This window comes from Notamacropus eugenii, chromosome 6 (assembly GCF_028372415.1).
Source record: "Notamacropus eugenii isolate mMacEug1 chromosome 6, mMacEug1.pri_v2, whole genome shotgun sequence".
Lineage (NCBI taxonomy): Eukaryota > Metazoa > Chordata > Mammalia > Diprotodontia > Macropodidae > Notamacropus > Notamacropus eugenii.
This window is the reverse complement of record NC_092877.1, coordinates 1,625,523-1,634,356: the sequence shown is the minus strand read 5'-3', so window position 1 is coordinate 1,634,356 and position 8,834 is coordinate 1,625,523. Positions and strand designations below refer to the sequence as shown.

Sequence of the window (8,834 nt, the reverse complement as noted above, 5' to 3'; positions counted from 1 at the left end):
TTTTTAATAAACTGCAAGCTCAAAAGGGCATGGTATGACATAGTAATAAGGATAAAAAAGTTAATCAGATCTTGAGATGCCTCCAAAGAAATGCGGCTTACAAGAACAGGGAAGCAATAATTGCATTATATTCTGAACTCATCTGCAATATTATATTTGCCTCTGGACAGTTTTATTTAAGGAGGATTTTCATAAAATTTCAATGTAGTCATAGTAGGAGAACCAGAATAATGACAAGTGGATGGCTGTGGGAGTAGAGGCAGTGGTATGGTAGTAAGACCTACTGAAATGATAGCACTCATTGTCATTGTCATAATAATAATAATAGTAATGATGATGGTAATGGAGATGTTGGTAGAGGAGAACAAGGAGCAGGAGGAGAGTGAAGATGAAAATAAGAAGAAGAGAAGTAAGAGACAGAGCAGGAAGAGGAGGAGAAAAAAGGAGCAGGAAGAGGAGGAGGAGGAGGAAGAGGAGGAAGAAAAGAAATAGTTCTCATAGTTCTACATGCAGAAGCTTGATATTCCTTGGTCAGGGTCATAATAGTGAGGATTCTTTAAAAATCAAACACATATGTTTGACTGCTGGGATGTTGAAATCTTTCCTCTTCCGAATTTATGAGATTCTGTGGGTCTGCTGGTGCTCTCCCTCCCTTGGGGACTGCCTAATTTTCTTCAAAGCACAACATAAGATAGAATCTCCTTCACGTTGCTTATCCTCCTTGACTACATTGTAAATGTTACCACCTTTTAAATTTTTTTTTTATTTCAGTGCATCTCTATATTTACACATTTATATACATTTTAGAAAGATATTTTAAGTGAGTCACCTAAGATTATACTATTAGCAATTAGTATAGTCAGAACTGTCAGTATATTATCATGACCAAGAGAATAATAAAGAACTTCGAGCTTTTTAGGAGTTCCATTAGAACAGTTATTGTGGTGTTAGAAATTCCTTGAACAGCAACATAGCACAAATTTTATACACTTGAAAAAGTCCGCGGGCATTTGATGAGACAGAAATTAAATGACTTGCCTGGTATCACATAAACACTACGAATTAGATTTAGGACAGCAACTTCGTTTTTTCTTACTCAAATTACACCATTATTACGTTGCTTCTGAAATAATCTTTAATTCGTTCATGAAACATTTATTGAGAAATTAACGTTAAGTCACTTTGTTAGACAATGGATATTGAAAGGTACATGCCTAATAGTCCTCACCTTAAATAGAACCTCCCCCTACTACAGGGTCGGTACTCTGATTATGGAAGCAGTGCACCAGACAAAATAGATCTCTGCTTGCATGATGTATTTCTGAGGAAAATGATTCAAAGGAATAAGTAAGAATATCAGGGGAACAAAAATACCTCCATAAATACAAATTATCGGCAATCCTGGAGGCAGTGGGACAAAATCAAATAAGTGTATCAGAATAGATTTCTTGGGGAAAAACAGGAATCCAAGTTCAGCGTTAAAGGGAAATTAAGATTATAAAATGAATTGCAGAAAGAATGCATTTCAAGCATGAGGAAGAACCCGTGAAAAGTATAAGAGTTAGAAATACGATGTTCTGGCTGGTGATTCTCTTGGCTGAATGTGGCTTGTCAGTGGGATACGTGACTGGATTACAGAACAAATAACTGGAAAAAAAATATGTAATGTTCCTGGAAAGGCAAGTTGGAGGCAGATTTTCAATTGTTTTAAATGCTTTAAAAATAACTTTGTATTGTCTCTTAGGGGCAAGAGTTATTTGCAGTTTTGTAGTTCACTTGGGTTCTGCATCAGGAATATTGAATACAATATCACTGTCAACTGCAGGAATATCAATTTGCCAGTTAATGTAGGTGAATGGATTGTAGAGTGGAGAAACTGGAGTTAGACCAATTAAGTGGTTCCTATTTTTCAGTCATTCCAGTCATGTTCAAACCTTTGGGAGTCCTTTTGGTGCTTTCTTGGCAAAGATCCTGGAGTGGTTATAATTTCTTTCTGCAGCACGTTTTGTAGATGAAGAAAGTGAGGCAAAGAAGGTAGAGTGACTTGTCCTGGATCACAGAGGCAGAAAGTGTCTGGGATCAGATTTCAACTCAGTGTGATGACTCCAGGTCTGGCATACTATTCAATGAGCCTTCTCTTTGCCCTTAGATCAGCAAGGAGGGTGTGTCACTAAAGTAGGTAAAAGATGACAAGGGCCTCAGGAGAAACTAGTTTAGTCAATATTGAGAAAAGACAAAAGTTGGATACAAGATAGCATGTGGGGTTAGGACAGGTAAGATTTAACAATTGATCAGTTATGGGATATTGACTAAACAATTACTTGAGACTGTGAACCTGGGAGATTAGACAGGAGATGCTCACAACAACTAAAGAAGAGGGACAGATGAGTCCTTTTTGTATGAATTTGTACTGAGATGTCTATATGACATCTAGCTGCACATACGTATAGATTTGAAAATTGAGAGAAATATCAGTCAGAAACAGAAAAGTACTCTCTATATATTCATACCACTCTCTCTCTTCCTCTACATCATTTATTATTATTACTCATATACATGATACTGTTTTTCTTTTTAAACAGAAACATTATTAAATTGGATTCAAGAATCTCCTAACAAGAAAGCTTCCAATACCTTGCATTTCATACAGTGTTTTTCACCTTCTTCACTTAAAGACATACCTCTGTAACTGTTGATTAAGTGACATGTACCCAGAAGAAGGGCATGAATGTTTTCCTGACTCCCAAATTATTTTTCTATCTACTCTCTTATCTCAGGCATGCTTTTTTAGATCCTCCGTTCTCATTTGACTCAAAAAGCTCATTAATCTCTAATAAAATTTTAACTAAAATGGGAAATATGTAGTTGTGACCTAAATATGTCATTAAAACAATAATTAGGAGTTTCACTGATCTATCAGATTTTAATTATTGATAAACATTTTGTTGACCCATTTCTCCCTTCATGGAACTGCAGAGAAACTAGTAACATGAACCACTGTTACTGTCCCCAATTAACTCTAAGATGAAAGGAAGATGAATCACATTCCTTAGCACTGAGGATGTTGTATCCCTTATTTCTCGCCTTACAAAATTCAAAACTAATGGTTTAAGCAGTTTCATGCAGAAGACTCATGAATGATTCAACTTTGAATTAAAATAATTGGACTTTTTAGGTGAGATATAGGCAAGGTCTCATATCAGTGAGAAATGAAGAGAAAAGGAAAGAATCAATAAGACCATGGGCAAACCAGGAAGTTGCTAGAGGATTGACCAAAATGGAGAAGATGTAACTGAATTCATTCTGCTAGGCCTTAAACAAAGTCCAGAGTTTCGAGAAATGCTCTTTGCCATTTTTTAAATCATTTATGTTATCACAATCATAGGAAATATACTCATTGTCATAACCATGATTGCCAGTCGAACTTTGAGATCACCCATGTACTTTTTTCTAACTTTCTTATCTATTGCTGATGCTACTTACTCTTCAGCTGTGGCTCCCAAGATGCTTGTGGATTTGCTCTATGAGAAGGCAATCATCTCTCTGGAAGGCTGTCTGATTCAGCTCTTTGCAGCCCATTTTTTTTGGTGGTGTAGGCATTATTCTTCTGGTGATCATGGCTTATGATCGCTATGTGGCCATCTGTAAACCCCTGCACTACATGTCTGTCATGAATCCTCATGTGTACCATCTGCTGGTGGCAGTAGTCTGGATGGGGGCCTCCATACGTGCCACCATACAACTGCTCTTCATGGTCCAAATTCCTTACTGTGGCCCTGATGTTATCGATAACTTCGTGTGTGATTTCTTCCCATTGCTGAAACTGGCCTGTATGGACACCCAAATTCTTGGCATTGTAATCATTGCTAACAGTGGCGTAATGTGCCTGGCAATCTTTCGCATACTAACTGTCTCCTATGTAGTTATCCTCTGTTCCCTGAAGGGTGGTAATTCAGAAGGAAGGCAGAAGGCCCTTTCTACCTGCAGCTCTCACTTCTCAGTGGTGGTCTTGTTTTTTGTTCCCTGTATATTCTTATATTTGAGGCCAGTAGTTACTTTTCCTATTGATAAAGCTGTAAATGCATGTGCTACTATGATTACTCCTATGTTAAACCCTTTGATCTACACCCTTAGAAATAGAGAGGTTAAAAATGCCATGAAGAAACTTTGGATCAAATGAATTTCTTTGACTATTCAGGAAAAGTCAACTTATTACTTGTAAATCATTGTAATGTGTCAGAAGGACCCAAATGTTTGGATATAGTAATATTTTAATAAGTACACATAATCCTTTCACCAGGTAAGATCACAATTGTTTCATAAATTTCCATCCTGACTTTTGCAATGCCATAAATCTTTGAGAGGGTTTATAACTAACACGTTAAATATATCACAAAACCCAAATATTAACTGTGACTGAAGGCATGCAACACATTCCATATTCATTGTTTCCCATGTATAACTAATTAGGAGAGTTAAAATTCCTATAGCTCATTAAGGTTTGCAAGACACTTCAGATGTAGTTTCTGAAAGCACTTTATTAATAATGTCTCATTTTGTCCTTCCAATATCTCTCAGAGGTGTATGCTGTTATTATTTTCCTTTTACATGCAAGAAAATTTAGGCAAATGAGCTATAAAACTCATTCCCACTGGGTCCAAGAGATACTCATTGTCTGATAAAAAAAATCAAAATAATATTCTGCTGATTTATATACAATATTCTATTTATTGCACTGTCCCATTCAGTTATTCCTCTGCAGAGAAGGGAGAGAAGAGCATTTCCTCACTTTTTTTTTCTGCTATTAAACCCAGGCATTATCATTGCATATTATTCCTTCTTTTTTTCACTTTGTTTGTAATAGCAATGATCTGTGTATATTATCAAAGTGACTGTGAATATTGTTTTTCCTTTTTTTTGCCTCATTTATATGCCTTTCTATGATTTTCTGAATTCTTTGTATTTCTTATTTCTTAAGTTATACTCATCATCCTATCCTACTGAGTATTCCATTTTGATTCCATGATTTCTGTAGTCATTTTCAAAAACAATTGCACATACTTTCCCCACACTAATTCTTTGCATTATGGAAGTATACTTATGAATGTTTTTATTAGGCTGGTTTTAATCCCTACAATTATCTCTTTTTTGCATACATCTATTCCTAGAAACTTCAGGCCAAAAAATATCCATGTTTAATTTTGTTATTTTATATTTTAACAATTTTTTTCTATATCACTCTAAACTGTTTTCTGAAATGAATGGATTAATTCACAGTTTTACCCTCCCCTCCATGGTATTATTTTCCCCGCCTAAGAAGTAACTCCAAAATTGAATATTTACTTCCCACCTCCTATTTTCCAACTTAGTAAACGTGACCTATTATAATATTTCGTTGTAAAGGCCTCAAAATATCTTTACATTTTATAACAAGTTGTATTTGCATCACCAGTCACTTCCCATATTATCTTCTTAATTTGATTATATGCTTTTTGTTTGAGACAGTAGTACCAAGGATAAACTCTTCGTTTGAAACTTGTTTTTTGATTCTTAGCTTAAAATATATTAGCATGGATCTTTATAATGACCTGAGTTTTAGTCCAACCTCAGATACTTAGTATCTGTTTGATCTTGAACAATTCACTTGAAACAATTCACTTAAACACTTCATGCCTTTGTTTCATCTGTAAAATGGGGCAACAATATCACCTACAAGAATGGATAGGGAACAAGCTTTGAAATCCACAAGATCCATCTTCATGAGTTCAAATGTGGCCTCGGATACTTACTAGCTGTGTGACCCTGGGCAAGTCACTTAACCCTGTTTGCCTCAGCTCCTCATCTGTAAAATGACCTAGACAAGGAAATGGCAAATAACTGCAGTATCTTTGTCAGAAAAAAAGAAAAAAAATATTGATGGGTACATGAAGAATTGAAGATAATAAATCTTCCAAAGGTAGTTGTGAAGATAGAATGAAATATTTGTAAAAATTGTTGAAAACCTCAAAAGACTATACAAATGCTAACCATCGTCATCCTCCTCTTTTGCATATTTCTATTACCACCACCACCACCACCACCACCACCACCACTACTACTACTATTACTACTACTACTACTACTACTACTACTACTACTACTACTACTACTACTACTGTTGTTGTTGTTACTTTCACTACTAGTACCACAAGTACTACTACTTCTGCTGCTGTTGCTGCTTCAGTTATGACTACTGTTATTAAATTATCATGTTCCTGGTCCCAATAAAAGTTATAACTAGGTTGAGGCAAATGTGACTTGAAACAAAAGGGTATTAATATCACTTGCACTTTTGTATCTGTACAAAATCCACTTATGGCATTATTCACACAAGTTACGAGTCAAAACAGGAAGCTACCAGACTGACAAATTCTTTCACCTCCCAACAACATCCCAGTGACAACCCCTCCTAAATGGTCATACCATCCCTAATTTCCTAATCTGCTTTCCCCTAACACATACACCAGCATGTAACCTTTCCAAAAGTTGCCTCCTTATATCATTGACTCTCTATCAGTGCTAGTCTTCATCCCTCTTCATGCTCCTTTGATATCTATCTCCTCTTCTTACGACTTTTTCTATCATGCTTTCATTCCTGTTTACCTCCCTTCCACTTTTTAGCTCCATTTTATTTGCTATCGTCCACCATTAGATTGCAATATCCTGAATGAAAAACACTCTCATTTTTTCTCCATCTATTAGAATTCAGAGTACAGTGCTTGAAGCAAATGGCATCCTTATTGTATGCTTTATGACTGACAAGCTGATTGCTATGCTGGAATTTTCAGAACTTTGTCACAGATAACCTGAGTTTAACATTTGCATCGCTAAACAAAAGTGTAGTCTGTGTGATGTTCTTGTACCCTAATTAATGGTTGCCAAATTATGGTGTGACTTGTCTCCCGCCTTTAGCAGGCTCCACAAATGATGAGATAGTTTCTACTTCAGACACTAAGGAATAGAGAAAACTTACCCCTGAATGATTCCGTTTTCTTATTAGAAAACTGCCATGGTGAAAATTTGTTACTGTTGTTTTCCCTGACATAAAACTTACACTTGTCTAATTATGATTTCCACCTATCACTACAAGGCCAGCCTTCTGAAGAAAAAAATAACATATTTAACTCTTCTGATTTGCCATCCACTTGACATCATTCTAATACTTAAAAAGTTATTTTTTTCCAATACTTTTCACCCCACAATACACTAAATCATCTCTTTAAGCTCACCTTAGAGGTTGTATAGAACTTTGATAAGGGACCGGATATTGAGCTAGTAAGATATAGACACAAACCCTGTCTCTTTCCAAATTTCCTCCATTACCGAGTCTTGGTTTTTGAATCCATTATATTCAAATAAAATCAGTCAATAAGCATAGATCCTAGCACAGCCAAAAAGCAATCATTAAGCAATTATTATGTGCCAGGAGTCTTCTTTTCAATTTGTGCTGGTGAATAAACTATCTCTACTTCTTCCAAAGGGAAACCTTTTCTCATTATGTCAAACTTTGAGTGGGAAAGATAGTATTACCTCAGGATTTGTTTTGCTTCATTGTTTCATGAATACATTTATCAATGTATTGATAGAGGTAGAGACTGGAATTTCTAGCATTTAGAGATGCAGTTAACACATCCCCTTTCGGCAATGCAGATAGAATTGGCTTTAGTAAAGCCTTTACTGTATGAGAAAACCTGTTTGGAATAATGAACAAATTTCTTGGAACCTTACTGAAGTTGAAATAGTAGAAAAAATAATCAGAATGTGGGAAGTCAAAGAAATGCCCTGAAAAACTGCAGGAGCTTCTAGATTTCTGTGGAGTTGGGTTCATTTATGAGAAACATTTTCTGCTTATTAACTTTTGCCTAGCTTTAGAGGAAAGAGAGATATTGAACTGCAGTGGTTTACCTTTAGACTAAGGGAACTTTGAAACTTATGTGTCTCACACTGGGTATAAATAGGCAGCCTTTTCTAATAGTATTAATAATAAGTAATAATAATAGTATTAATAAGAACAAAGGGGTGGATCTACTGCGCTAATACCTGAGGACAAAGGACGGCAAAGAGACAATTCTTACCTTCAAGGAGCTCACGTTTTCATGGGTGAGATAATAGGTAAAGAATTTTCTATAGAGAAGAAATGGAAGGAAAACTGAAATGGGAAGGGACGACAAGGAAAGGCTAGGAAGAGGATGGTGATGATGATGATGATGAGCTTCCAGTCACAGGTCTCCAGACTGGTAATCACTTCATTCTCTGAGTCTTCTAGCTTACTCCTGCTGAGCTCAGCAACAGTTATAAAGAAAGACAGAGTTATGATAGCGTATTTGTAATAGAGCTTTCAGAAAGAAAACAGTTTTCATTCAATATTCATTATTAACATTTTATAAAATCTAAACGACGAATAAAACCATAAATCCAAACATGATTTGATTGCTAATCTCCGAGGTATAAGTTTTCTCACTGAACATGTAATAATTCTCTCTCTCTCTCCCTCCCTCTCTCTCTCTCTCTCTCTCTCTCTCTCTCTCTCTCTCTCTCTCTCTCTCTCTCTCTCTCTCTCTCTGCAAGACTACTGAAACTGGTCTGACACTGCACTTTTTGGACCTGCACTGTCTCTTATTTCCAGTGAAGTAAGTCGTGATGAAAATATTTTCCACCAACTAACTTCATTCTAACTTTCCCCCATGATATAACCAGCAACCACATGTTCACTTTTGCATATGCACAGATGAGTGGATCTTCAGAAATATTTCAGTCTTTTTTTCTTCAGAAATACCTAAAACACACTGCTCTAT

At 35.9% G+C, this 8,834-nt stretch overlaps 1 pseudogene; it reads left to right on the top strand.

Annotated features, from left to right (window-relative positions):
• The first annotated feature begins 333 nt into the window (after positions 1–333).
• Positions 334–4,180, top strand: LOC140510991 (olfactory receptor 4C6-like; annotated as a pseudogene).
• Positions 4,181–8,834: the final 4,654 nt, after the last annotated feature.